Source organism: Podarcis filfolensis, assembly GCF_964270895.1.
Source record: "Podarcis filfolensis genome assembly, chromosome: 15".
In the NCBI taxonomy this organism is placed as follows: domain Eukaryota; kingdom Metazoa; phylum Chordata; class Lepidosauria; order Squamata; family Lacertidae; genus Podarcis; species Podarcis filfolensis.
The window spans coordinates 35,879,800-35,894,673 of NC_139618.1; positions in this window are offsets into that span (position 1 = coordinate 35,879,800).

Here is a 14,874-nt window from a genome sequence, read left to right on the forward strand (position 1 = left end):
AATTTTTCTACCAGTTCCTCTTTCTCTTGATCTCCCATGTTTTTTACCATTAGTTTCGTTTTTTCTTTATTCAAAGTAAAACCTGATACCCTTCCAAAGTTTTCCATTTTTTCTAGAGCCTTTGCTATGCTTTCCTTTGGATTTTCCACCATTAACACTAAATCATCTGCAAATGCCCTTATTTTGTATATTTTCTCTCCTAGGGATATTCCATTTATTTCTTGATCCAATCTGATTTCTTGATTTAATATTTCCAAAACCAAAATGAATAATAAAGGTGAGAGTGGGCACCCTTGTCTGGTGCCCTTCTGTATTTTAAAATAATCAGTCGTGTCATTATTTATTATTATATTTGCTTCTTGTTGTTCGTAAATTGCTTTTAACCCTCTTGTAATTTGGTCGCCCATGTCCATCTGGTCTAATAGTATTTTTAGAAATTTCCATGATACTTTGTCAAACGCCTTTTCCGCGTCCACAAAAACAAAGGCTACCTTCTTACTTGGTTTCATGTCTAAATACTCAATCATATCAATCACTGTTCTTATATTGTCACTCATTTTCCTGCCCGGCAAGAACCCTGCCTGTTCTTTATTTATACAATCCTGCAAAACTGTCTTTAATCTTGTTGCCAATATTTGTGCATATATCTTGTAATCATTATTTAGTAATGATATTGGTCTATAATTGGTTATAAACTCTTTATTTCGTCCTTGTTTTGGGATTACTACTATGTGCGCCTGTTTCCAGGTGTTGGGAATCTTCCCGTCTTCTAATATTCTATTTAAGAGTGTCTTCATAGGTGATAATAGTGGTTCCTCTAATTTTTTGTAATGTATTGCGGTAAGACCATCTGGGCCTGGGGATTTTCCCAGTTTCATCTTAATTATCGCTTGATGAAGCTCTGTTGTGGTTATTGGGGAGTTTAGCTCTTGAATCTTTTCTTTTTTAATTTTAGGTATATCCTTTCCACATAAATACTCTTTTATTTCAACCTCTGTCTCATTTCCTGCTTTATATAGCTTATTATAATATTTTGTAAAACACTTTTTAATTTCCTCAGGGTTATCTAAAGTTCTCCCCTCTTCCACTATTTTATCAATCAGTTTTTCCTTTTGTCTCTTTTTCAGTTGCCAGGCTAGCATCTTTCCGGGTTTATTTGCAAATTCGAACGACCTTTGTTTCATCCATTTAATATTGTCCTCAATTTCACTATTTAATATTGCTGAAGCCTGGATTTGTAATATTTTTAATTTTTGGTTTATTAATTCATTTTTTGGTTGTTTTGCTAATAATTTTTCATTTATTCCTATTTCTTTCCTTATTTGTTCTAGTTTTTGCTCTCTGTTTCTTTTCCTTATTGCACTTTGTTGTATGTAAAAGCCTCTTATGAAAGCTTTACTTGCATCCCATATTGTCCTGAAGTCTGTATCCTGTTCTTTATTTAATTCAAAAAATTCTTTCAGTAGTTCTTGCGCTTTTTTCACAATCTTTTTGTCATTTAATAATCTTTCATTAAGTCTCCATCTTTTATTAGTTTTCTTGTGTTCCTTTAATTCTAATGTGACTGGGTTGTGATCTGTAATAATTTTGGCCTGTATTTCTGCTTTTTTAATTTTAGTTGTTAAGTTACTTGATACCCATATGCTGTCAATTCTGCCGGCTGATTTTTTAACTTCCGAGAAATGTGTATACTGTCTTTCTCCTGGGTTTTTATATCTCCATGTATCAATCAAATTTAAGTTTTCTACCATCTGAAAGAAGGTGTCTGGGAGTCTGCCTTTTTTTGATTTTCTTTCTCTCTGTGTCCTATCTAATTCTATTGATGTGACACCATTTAGGTCTCCCATCAAAATAATTTCCTCTTCTATAAATTCCAGTAAATTAGCTTCTACTTTTCTGAAAAATTCTGTTTTATTACCATTCGGGGCATAAACTCCTACTATAATTAAATGTTCTTTACCTTTTGTTATTTTTACCCCTAGTAATCTGCCCTCATCATCCTTAAAGATTTTTTTTGCGTCTAATTTGGGGTTCACATAGATCACAATTCCCCTTTTCTTTTTTACATCTGAGGATATAAATTCTTGACCCAATCTCTTGTTTTCTAAAACCCTTCTGTGGTTTCTAGTCACATGGGTCTCCTGCAAGCATATAATGTCCCATTGTTCTTTCCTCAATACATGTTCTATTTTATTTCTCTTCCTTTTATCATTTAAACCGTTAACATTCCAAGATATAATTTTTAGATTCATTAATTTTTATTTATTATCCACAATGGTTTCGTTGAGTAAATAAAGAAAGAAAAGGGAAAAAAAGAAAAAGAAAACTCAGAAATTTTAGGATTTTGATAATCTGCTTCTTCCAATCTCTCCCCCCTCCCCTTAATACGCGCTTGTCTCTCTATGCTTCTTGTGGTGTCTGCGTTGTTTCCTCTCGCTCCAATGTTGGATCTCCAGTTAGTTCTTTTTTGTACTTCCTCCAGAATTTTCCCAGCTCGTCGACTGATCTAAGAGTTTTTCTTCTGTCCTTATATGTGAAGGTGATGCCCTCAGGAAATTCCCACCGGAATCTAATCGAATTCTTCTTGAGTGCTTCTGTTACTGTCTTATAATTCTGCCTTTTCTTCAGAATTCTTTTTGGGATTTCCTTAAATATTTTGATAGGCCTATCATCTATTACTAACTTCACTTGTCCTTTTTGATGTAATATTTTGTCCTTTAGAAGTCTTGAGTTGAAAAAAATTAAGCAATCTCCTGGCCCTTTATAAGTGTCCGATCTTTCTGATTTGATCCTGAAAATTTTATCAATATCCAGTAGCATCTCTTCTACCTCTACTCCCAACCAGTTTGCAATCTCCTGTGATAATTTCTCTTGAATTTGTTCATCATGAGTTTGTGGGACGCCTCGGAAGCGGAGGACCATCTCCTTCTGACGCATCTCCATCAATGATATATCATCTAGCAGCTCTTCATGGGCTCTCTTTAGGTCGTTTATTTCTTCCTTCGCTGAGTCTTGTGATTTTTTAATGTCCTTATTTTCCATTTGCAATTTCTTCGTCATTTCCTCTTGTTTGGTAGATTTACTCTTAAGTTCTTGTATAGATTTATCCAGTTCTTTATTTTTAAGTGAGAGGTCACTTATTTGTGTTGTTAGGTCTATTATTAGCTTTGAGTTTTGTTGGATGTTGCCAGCTAGTATGTCCAGCTTGTCATTCAGGCTCTTTTCCATCCCCATTATAAGGTCTTTTATGTCAGCATTGGGGTCTGTTTCAGCTGTTGATTGTCTTCTCACTTGTAGTCCTGACCCAGATGTCAGTATAGTTTGGTATTTTTTAGAACCCATATTTGTCTTCTTCCTTTTGGTTCTGATCTAGATGTCTTTATTTCAAACCAAGAATGTATCTATTCCTAAACTTTGAAAATGCTCTGTTGATAGTCTATAATTTGGTCCTTTTACCTGTTGGGATTGAAAGTCAGTTAAGATTCCGGTGGTTTTATCCTATGTTGTTATCAGTTCATCTCAAATATTTAATTTTTTTATTATTAAAAAAAAACCAAAAAAAAAAAAAAAAAAAAACAATCCAAATTTTAATAAAAAAATTGTTAAATATTTTTAATTACTTTGGCAGTTTTTAATTACTTTGGCAATTATCAGAGAAAAATTCCTTCGCAGTACTTAACATCCGTCTTAAGAACTTATTTCCTAGAAGCTGAACTTGGTGTTTCAAATGTCCTTTCGTGTATAGCTAATTTTCTTTATGATTGTACTTCAAGCCTGTGTCTTAGCAGCGTTTTTAAAATTATGGGAGTAATTTTATTTTCCGCCACTAGGTGGCGAGATTTTCCAATTTGCTTGTGAGGTGGTCCTTCTTGTTTTGTTTCTCTAGCCTCTCTTTGTTGCAGTGACTGTTTCCGCCACTATTCTTCTTCCGGCTTTTTTCCCTTCTGAGGGCGATGACTCACTCTTCCCCCCCCAGCGCCATTTTCGCCAGCTGCTTTCTTCCCTATTCCAGTCTTTTCCTCCTTCTTTCTCTCCCTTTGTAAGTCTCTTCTCTTTCCTTTTCACTTCTTTATCTTAATCTTTATCTTCCCACCGCTGCCTGGTCTTCAAATCTTTTCTATTCCTTCTCTTTTCCACTGTCTCCTCCACGTTCCTCCCCCTCCTTTTCCTTTTTCACTCACCCCTTTGTTTAACGCTGATCTCCTTCTTAATGGCCGCTGCTTTGTTGTCACCGCTGCTGCTGCTTGTTATTTCAGCTCCTTGTCTCTCTCAACAAGCGTCCCCCTGTAGAAGCAGGTACTCAGTATGTCTCAGTTTTTATTTTCTGCCTCTTTACAAGGCTTATTTTCCACAACTTGATAAGTCTCAGAACGCTGAAGCTCCTCTCTCCATTAGCTTTACTGTCCTTTATAATATTACTTTAGTCCGTACTCCTTTTATTTTAATTTAAGCCAGCGTTATTACCTTGTTCCTTCAGGAGTACTCTTGTTTTTACAGTTTTAGTTTGGAGCAGCCTGGTGCTTTCTCATTCAGGTCTCAGGGGCGTCTCACGGTCGGGTGTGCGATCTTTCTGCGCTGAAGTTCTTCCACCTCCCTCCACTTTTTGTGCTGGGACGGCAGAAAACCCCTTTATGCGCTGCTTGGATCTGTTTTCTTCAGTCTGGAACCTCCTCTCAGACCTCTTCAGGGTTTGCGTCGCCCTCGCTTCCCCGCTTCCCCGTCTTTTTATCCCGTAACCGTGATTGGGAGCACTCTTACTGCAGCAGAGCGCTTTCCCTGACCCGACGCTGAGCGCACCACGCCAGGAAGTCGAAATGTTTCTCTGGTTTCTCTTCAGATCGTATAAATCTTTCGCCTTTTACTAGAAATGTGCGTGATTTATTAGAGACAGTGCTACTCCTACTCTGATTTCAAGCTGCAAGGTTGTATTTACTGCAGAGTTGGTGATGCGCGGAGGGATGTGTCGCAGTTGACTTTGCATTTACTTCAGTATATAAAAGACAATCAGTAGTTAGCAATCTTCCAGAAATGAATTGCTGCTTGTATAATCATTGATTTCAGTACATGCAAATGGAAATTGTCCATTAAGTAACTAGGACAGTTTTTTTTAAAAAAAAAAGTTAACTCACAGATGAACGGGATTTGGCAACCACACATTTAAAGCACCCCACCTCTGCCCCAAGGAATCCTGGTAACTGTACTTTAACCCTCCCAGAGCTGCACCCTTAAAAAATATTTTATCCAGGATTCTGATAAGGGGGATGAGTGATTCAATTGCAGTTTAAATCTATGGTGTGTATGTAGCCTTTGTTTTCTTCCTATTAGACTCAAACTCTATCTCACAAATGTGATTGAAGGTAGGTTGTGATAAATACAGGACTAAGGCTGGAAAGGGCTTTTTCGTGTTTTCATTATTCTTAAGCTGCATCCAGGCAGCGTTTTATTCCATTTTCCTCGCACTCCCTTACCTGATATTTTCCATTTTTTATGTGAATTTCCACACAAGGAAAATGCCACTTCTGGAAACCTAGTGGAATCTACCTGTTAATTGTTTACAGAGGTGAGGGATCTATTTGCAACCCAGTTCACTTTGAGTTTTGTGTTGCAATTTCATGTGTTGAAATTTGGGGCAGTATCCTGGCATACAATTCCCCCTCCTACCCCCACCCCCACCGCTTAAAGTTTAGTGTGACTTGGTGGTATATCAATGAAAAAGTCACAGATCCATAATGCAACAGTTACTGCAGTGTAAAGGGAACATTAGAAAATGGTGCTAGCATTATAACATGGAAAACTAAACCAATAAACCCCACATCCACGAGTGCCAACCATATGGGGGGGTGCCCCAGACGTGACTTCTGAGCTCCCCAGGTGCCGCTGTGGCATGCACAACCTGACTTCATGTCATGGTGTGATGTGGCATCATAATGTCATGTTATGTTGCGCACCACTGGGCATCCATAATCTGGGGCCCAAGTTGGAGCCCCTGCCCAGGCGAGGACAAATATTGTCCTCCAGACCTCCCTAGTCTTTGCGACTTTCCCCAGGCCTCTCCTTTCCCCTGCCATTATTCCCAGGCCTGTGGCAGAATGTGTGTTTGTGTGTTTGTGTACCTGGTGGCTAAATGGGGGTGAAGCCAAGGAGGTTGCAGTGATGGAGACAAGGAGTTCTTCAACTTCATAATGATAATGATTAATGTTGATAACACTGCAGAAATGGGACGTGGGTGGGGCTGTGGTCTAACCACAGAGCCTAGGGCTTGCCAATCAGAAGGTTGGCAGTTCGAATCCCCGTGACAGGGTGAACTCCCGTTGTTTGGTCCCTGCTCCTGCCAACCTAGCAGTTTGAAAGCATGTCAAGTGCAAGTAGATAAATAGGTACTGCTCCAGTGGGAAGGTAAACGGTGTTTCCATGCACTGCTCTGGTTCACCAGAAGAGGCTTAGTGATGCCGGCCACATGACCCGGAAGTTGTCTGTAGACAAATGCTGGTTCCTCAGCCTATAGAGCGAGATAAGTGCCGCAACCCCAGAGTTGTCCGCGACAGGATCCAACGGTCAGGGGTCCCTTTACCTTTACTTTAACGTTGCAGAAATAGTGTTACAAACATGTTGTGACGTGTTTGAATGGTATGGGTGTAACCCGAGGTTGCAAGCGCACAGCAGTTTATTTTGTTCCCCCCATGTCTCCCTAATTGTTACTTTCTACATTATCTCTGAGCTTTCACACGTAAGAGCCACTTCTGAAAATCTAGCAGAATATAGTGGAAGTTTAGTGCTCATTTCCATGTTAATTGGTTCCAGAAATAATCTGTTTTCCAGCCACATTAACCCACAAAATTGGAGAAGTAAAGTGACGAAATTTGGGGCAGTACATCGGCGCACAGTTCTTTTCTGCCATTTTCATGGGGGCAGAGAAGCATGCATGTGCGAAAAGGGTGGGGGAGTAGTGACGTTGTCCAATCCCGCTGTGGTGCAGTGCATCTACTGGTGTGAATGAAGTTTACCATGACATGCTGGTATAATGGTCAAAAAGCCACAGGTCCACAAAGCAACAGGTACTGCAGTGTGAAAGGATTGTTAGAAAAGGGGACCAAAAGTTACCATCACGACCAGGAAAACCAACACAATATTTCCTATGTTTGAATGCACCCCTTTTGAGACATTCTTAAGTTCTGTTTGCGGAAGCAGGTGTGCGCACTCATTCTCACCCCTCCTCCCCCTTGTTGTACCCAACTGCAGTGGTGTTCCATCCTTTGTTAGCATCTGGAGTGTCCGCATGCATGCATGCATACAGAAGGCAAGACTGCAGTAGTCCTGTGCTGTCAGCCATGGCACAGCTCAGTGGAAGGAGAAACCAACCAGCCGAGTCTCAGAGGGTACCTGCCTGGAGGCAGGGGCCATATACAAGGTCCAGTCCAGTCCTAAGGTCAGGAGTATCGCAGTTCATGTAGTCAGACAATCCAGGGGTCAAGAAAGACAAGGGTCCTAGACAGGCCCAGAAAGAGGAGGGGACCATATGGGCCACTTGGCCCGGGCCTCCGATTCCAAAGGGGGCCTCAGTCAGCATATTCACAATCGCAGGGGATGCACTGTCTTTATATGCAGATACGGTTCAAGCCTTGAAATAAAATTATTTGTCAGCATAACTTTTGTGAAAATTATTTATATACTTACTTATTTATAAGACTTCAGTTATCCCCAGGGTAAAAAAAAAAGGGGGGACACATTATCTACTTGGCCCGGGCCTCTGCCTGGCTCTGCAAGGCCCTGGTTCTAGACACTGGCAGAGGAAGGTGGGTGCAGGGGGTGAGGTGCGCACCGGGTGTCAGCCGTGAAGGCGGGTGACATCACCGCATCACACACACACCTACGCTTGCTGCACGGGTGGTGGGCCGCTAGGGACGATGCTGCCACGGGCAGCTAGCGGTGCCCACCAACACTCGCTGCATGGGCAGCACGTGGCTAGGGACACTCACCTCGCGGGCAGCAGGAGGGGCAGCGCGGCACTCCCCCCCACTTGCTGTGCAGGTGGCTAGGGACACTTACCGTGAGGGCCGGTGTGGTGATCACACAGGGCCCCCGGACATTTGATGGTCTATTGACCCTGTGCCACCACTGTGATTTCCTCTTCGTTGCCACCACCCCGCTTCTCACGGGGACACACAGAGTCCAGACAGTTGTTAACATTAACAAATAATCAAGTTTATTTTCAAATGCAGGAACAAGCGTATGGTTTCAGTTTATTTTTCTCTTGTCAGTTTCTTAATCTTAGTTCCTAACAACTCCAAACTGATTATTCCAACTATCTATCTGACTCAACCTAACAATTCCTCTCACTCTCTCACAATACAACTCGACCAACCCACTGCCTCTTCCTCCCTCTTCCTTCTCCAATTCCACTGCCTATTCCTCCCTCTTCCTTCTCCAATTCCCAAACCTCAACACCCAACTCCCAAACCTCAACTGACTTTCAAAACCTCCCACTCTAACTTTTACTCCCCCCCCTTGCATTCTCACTGGCCAATCACATCACACCCATTTTAACCCTTTCCTATGACCCATCCTAGGAGGCAAACGCCACAGCTGGCTAGCCCCATTCCCCCACCGCTCCTGGTGCCAGGGCAGGTATCTCCGCCCCTGGTCCTAGATCACAAGAAGCAAGAAGCAGCAAGATTTGGTCAGGAACGACAAATGTTGTTGTTGTTGTTGTTTTTTTTAAAATAATTTTTTATTAAAGGTTTTTATAACAACAACAAACATATAACAAATACATAAACAGACAAAAACAAAAACAAAACAAAAAACATGTACCATTTCATATCTTAATTTCTTATACCTTTCTTCCCCGACTTCCTCATGCCTCCCTTTTCTGTATTCCAAATTCTTATCAATTACTCAGCAAATCTTCCCTTATTTTAATTTGAATTTAATCTAATCTTCCTTATTCTCCTTGTCTTAACCCTTGCTAATAGTAACCATTTACTTTCCAGTCCAACATCATTCTAACTTTCGTTAATTTTATAATATTTCTTTAAATAGTCCTTGAACTTTTTCCATTCTTCTTGCGCTGCTTCTCTTCCCTGGTTTCGGATTCTGCTCGTCATTTCTGCCAGGCCCATGTAGTCTATCACCTTCATCTGCCATTCTTCCAGTGTGGGTAGTTCTTGTGTCTTCCAGTACTTCGCAATAAGTATTCTAGCTGCTGTTGTAGCGTACAAAAAGAAAGTTATGTCCATCTTTAACACCCCCTGTCCGACAATACCCAAGAGAAAGGCCTCTGGTTTCTTAGGGAAAGTATATTTAAATACCTTTTTAAGTTCATTATAGATCATTTCCCAGAATGCCTTAATCTTCGGGCACGTCCACCAAAGGTGAAAGAATGTACCCTCCTTTTCTTTACATTTCCAACATTTATTATCAGGCAAGTGGTAAATCTTTGCAAGCTTGACTGGGGTTATGTACCACCTATATATCATTTTCATAATGTTTTCTCTTAGAGCATTACATGCCGTAAATTTCATCCCGGTGGTCCACAACTTTTCCCAATCAGCAAACAAAATGTTATGACCAATGTCCTGAGCCCATTTAATCATAGCTGATTTAACCGTTTCGTCTTGTGTGTTCCATTTCAGCAGCAAATTGTACATTTTTGACAAATTCTTAGTACTGGGTTCTAACAATTCTGTCTCCAATTTTGATTTTTCCACCTGGAAGCCAATTTTACTGTCCAATTTAAACGCTTCATTTATTTGATGATAGTGCAGCCAATCTCTCACCTTCCCTTTTAATTTCTCAAAACTCTGCAATCTCAATTTGTCCCCTTCCATTTCCAAAATTTCCCAGTATCTTGGCCACTTCGACTCCATGTTTAACTTTTTAACTGCCTTAGCTTCCATTGGCGACAGCCACCTTGGAGTTTTATTTTCCAGCAAATCTTTATATCTGATCCAAACATTTAATAGTGCTTTTCTGACAATATGGTTTTTGAAACTTTTATGTGCTTTAACCTTGTCATACCACAAATATGCATGCCACCCAAAAATGTTATTAAAACCTTCCAAATCCAAAATGTCTGTGTTTTCAAGAAGCAGCCATTCTTTCAGCCAGCAGAAAGCTGCCGCTTCATAGTAGAGTTTAAAGTCTGGCAGGGCAAACCCCCCTCTTTCCTTTGAATCCGTTAATATCTTAAATTTAATTCTGGGCCTCTTGCCCTGCCAGACAAATTTAGATATATCTTTTTGCCACTTCTTGAAACAGTCCATTTTTTCCATTATTTGCAATGCTTGGAACAAAAACAACATTCTTGGCAATACATTCATTTTTATAACTGCAATTCGACCTAACAAGGAAAGCTTTAAGTTTGACCAAATCTCTAAATCTTTTTTCACTTCTATCCAAGTTTTTTCATAATTGTCTTTAAATAGGTTCACATTCTTAGCTGTCATGTTTATACCCAAATATTTCACTTTTTAAACCACGGTCAACCCTGTCTCATTCTGAAACCTTTCTTTTTCAATCTGTGTTAAATTTTTCTCTAATACCTTTGTCTTTATCTTATTCAATTTAAATCCTGCCAATTGACCAAACTCTTGGATTATTTCCAAAACTCTTTTCGTACTAGCTTCTGGCAGGAACGACAAATGTTGTTTCCAGCAACTGACTGAGGCTGGAAATCTTGCTTAAGAAAGCTGGAGGCAGCTGGTTCTCATCAGGAGCAATAAGGCTGATCAGCAGCAGGTGGAGTCACTTCACCCTCTGCTCCTTCAGGATGCTGCTCAGCAGATGAAGTTGACTCCTGTCCCATGACATAGACCAGGAGCTGGGTGTGGAGGGTGAACAAAACCCACCAGATCAGCCCAACCCTTGCCGCCACCAGGCAGGTGTGGGGCACAGAGGATCCATAGGGCCTCACTGTGCTTCCTGCCCACCACACAGGGAGGAGACCAGCTGGCTGGCATGGTCCTTGGTAGACAAATCCCCCCACCACTGACTGGGTGGCCAGTCTGCGAGGGGGGCAGAGACACGATGGCCAGACCAGGCTTTGTGGCCCATAGACCCCGAGAGGAAGGTGGGGATCTCTGCTTTGGGACACCTAGCTTGTGCCCCCTCAAAATAATGTGCTTGGGGCTATGGCCCCACTTGCTCTCCCCATGCTATGCCCCTGCCCAATTGTGGGCAGGAGTCTAGAGTCCAATGCGCTGGCAACCCTCCCTTCAAATTATTTCTGCTCTATGGTTAGGATGAAAGGCCCTGTGCCTCTACTACAGTTAGAATGCCTAGGTAGGGCTACAGGGAAGACAATAGAGAAGTAGAAGTGCTCTCACTCAAATACACTCACAATTCCACAAAGATGTTCTTCAGTTTTTAGGCACAGTATTTATTTTATAAATACTGAGAGCTGGACCATAAAGAAGGCTGATCGCCGAAGAATTGATGCTTTTGAGTTATGGTGCTGGAGGAGACTCTTGAGAGTCCCATGGACTGCAAGAAGATCAAACCTCTCCATTCTTAAGGAAATCAGCCCTGAGTGCTCACTGGAAGGACAGATCGTGAAGCTGAGGCTCCAATCCTTTGGCCACCTCATGAGAAGAGAAGACTCCCTGGAAAAGACCCTGATGCTGGGAAAGATGGAGGGCACAAGGAGAAGGGGACGACAGAAGACGAGATGGTTGGACAGTGTTCTCGAAGCTACAAACATGAGTCTGACCAAATTGCGGGAGGCAGTGGAAGACAGGAGTGCCTGGCGTGCTCTGGTCCAGGGGGTCATGAAGAGTCGGACACGACTAAACGACTAAACAACAACAATAACAACAACAACAATTTATTTTAGCCATTCCCTGGATTCCTAGGGAAAGCAGTGTCAGCTGTTATATAACGTAGTATAATGTGGTGCCTTCCAGTTGTCATTGGACAACCATTCCCACCATCCCTGGCCATGGCCCATGCTGGTTTGGGCAGATGGGAGTGGTAGTCCAACAGGAGCTAGAGGATACCACATTGGCCACCCCAGTGTAGCCCAATGCTCTGTGTTATCTCCTCTGCTACTGAATTATTTCTGATCCAGTCTTTCAAAGGCTGGTCTTACTCTGCTAAATAGAGATTTGAGGTAATCTTTGTGTAGGCATAAATGCTATTTGAGTATCCTAGTGTGGTGTGCATGCTCTTCATCCTTCCTTGGCTGTATTTAACCTACATTTCTGCAGCTTACAGTGAAGCAGGGAATCTTCCTTTCCAGATACACGTTATAAGAAAATGAGAGACCCCAAGGCCCGAGTTTCTCCTGTATAGTAAGTTAAAGGCTCACAGCACAAACCCAGAGAAATGTATTTATTACTAGTTAAAAGTGAGTTGGGTTTAACAGCAGGTGATGGAAAGGTAGCTCTATTATTTCAGTTACCATGCTTCACAATGCCACAGGCTGTCAGCGACAGTGGCAAGGGTTGCACCAGAAGATGGAAGGGTGAGGTGCGACTGGAGAGCTCCTTTTTCATCCGTTCCCAGATCTCTGATTCACCCATAGGCACCGACTCCTGGGGGCCAAGGCAGTTTTGGGCACCCCAGTTGTTTTCCAGGGGGTGGAACCCCTCAGTGTTCAGAGGGCATTTGGCTCCTCCCCCTGGCTCCTTGTGACATGGCATCGGGCCCAGGGGTGAACAAAGGCGTCGTGACACCCAGGGTTGGGCGTTGCTACGTAGGGTGCATGTGCGGCGTCTCTACGTACGACGCATGCTCTGTATGTAGCGATGCTGCACATGCACTGTACATGGTGGTTTGCTGGCGGCGCAGCTCCAGCGCCGTATGGACAGTGCTGGGATCCTCTGCTTGCGGCTGGAGCGGTGCAATGGCTGCTTGTGCTGCCGCCATGGGGCGAGCCCCCATGGGGTGCCTTCTTGTCACCCCCCCAGGCATGGCACCCAGGGAGACCCACCTGCCCCCGCACCCCTGTTGCAACGCCACTGGGAACTTGGTTCTACAGGTATCAGTAGAGGAGGACACATGTACAGATACTGCTGCCATAAGAGCTGTGTGCACTATCCAAACCCACCCACCCCTTGATTTGAAAAGTCTCACCCACCCACCCCAATTGATCTGAGAAGCAATAGTTTAAAGTCTGTCATTTTATGCTCCAGAATTTGAATTAAAAAAAAATCAATCAACTGGAGAAGCTGGTGCCTCTGCATTCACCACAGGGCCATTGTCATGGGCAGAGCAAGGACTAGAGCAAGACTCGTTGTCAGTAGTGAGCTCTGCCTCCTCTTCAGTTAAATCCAATGCTTTTTTTCTTAAAAACAAATATTTAGGGGTACTCTCATTTTGACTCAAGGGGGTACGTTTTATCACATGTGGTGGGAATGCAAAAAAATAAAAGACTTCTGGGAAATGATTTATAATGAAATTTTTAAAATGTTGAAATATACATTTGCAAAAAAAACCCAGAAGCTCTTCTACTTGGCATTGTGGGTACAGAAATCCACAAGAATGATAAAAAAAACAGTTTTTATACCACTGCAGCAAGAATACTTTTAGCCCAACAATGGAAACAGGAAGAAATACCGACGTAAGAAGAGTGGCAAACAAAATTGATGGACTATGCCGAGTTGGTGAGTCTAACGGGGAAAATTCGGAACCAGCAGGACCAGACTTTCCCGAAGGACTGGAAGAAGTGCATGATGTATCTGAAGGACAATTGTAATCAACTGACATTGCTTGTAGGGTTACAAGAAGTTTTGTGGGGAGAATTATATAAATTACTGCAAAAGGGATTAAGTATGAGTTTGTTTAGGATTTGGATTTATAGCAGTATTTATAGTAATAAAATGCAGAATTAGAAATGATTTTAGAAAACCATTAGATGGGGTTGAAGGAAGTCTTAGGCTGTAATAGCTAAAGATTTGGTTTGATGTTTATGAGATGTTATGCTGGAAAATATGTGTAAAAACCAATAAAAATATTATATATATAAAAAAGAATACCACCATTTTATAGTTCAAATCGGGAAAAATAAATACAGTAAATGGACAAAAGTACAGAGATTCACAAAATGTTTAGGGGTATGCGTACCCCTGCATACCCCCAGAAAAAAAAGCACTGGCCAGATCACGTACAGCTCCTAGATGAAGTCATCAAAAAATGTGTCTCCCATCCCATACAGCTCCTGTAGAGCATAATGGGCATATACTGAAGAGCCATCTATTGTCAGAAGGACATACTCTGTAAAGATTTCAAGGAGCGCTGGAAATTTAACTATGAAGATAAAGGATCCCAGTCCTCTTTTATATCTCATTTGGATAAATATGGGTCTATGGTGTGGAGAAGAGCAATGGGGTCCTTGCCCTCTGAACTTGCTTAGGAAACACATCTAATACTTCTCCTTGGAATTGTGCTATAGTGTCATTACTAGGGCATTGTACAGAACAAGAAAAAAGATTTCTTGAGAGAATGCTGTGCTTTAAAGTAAAGTAAGAGCAATCCTGACTGAAAATGTTAGTTAATTATTTTTTCTTCCCCCTCCCATGTTTTGGAGGTTTGCCCCATCTTGTCCACTCATCCATCAAATGGCAAAACATAAATAAATAAAAAAGACTGAAATTTTCAGCTCAGCTCAGCTGAAAATTTAACATAACAACAACAACAACAACATTCCCAGTTTCTGTTAGAATCTTCTTATTATCCTCCATCCTCTTTGGCACTCAGATTAAAATAAACACCTACCCTTAGCATCCTTCCATATATTCATAAAAGTCATGTGGCTAAGCACTTTCCTTTCAAGTCACTTAAGAAAGAAAAAAGACACCTAAACTTTCTAGATTAGAAAATAAAGAGGTTAGCCCGAAGTTTGGAAGCAAATAACCCAGTCGGCTCTGTTCCTTCCCA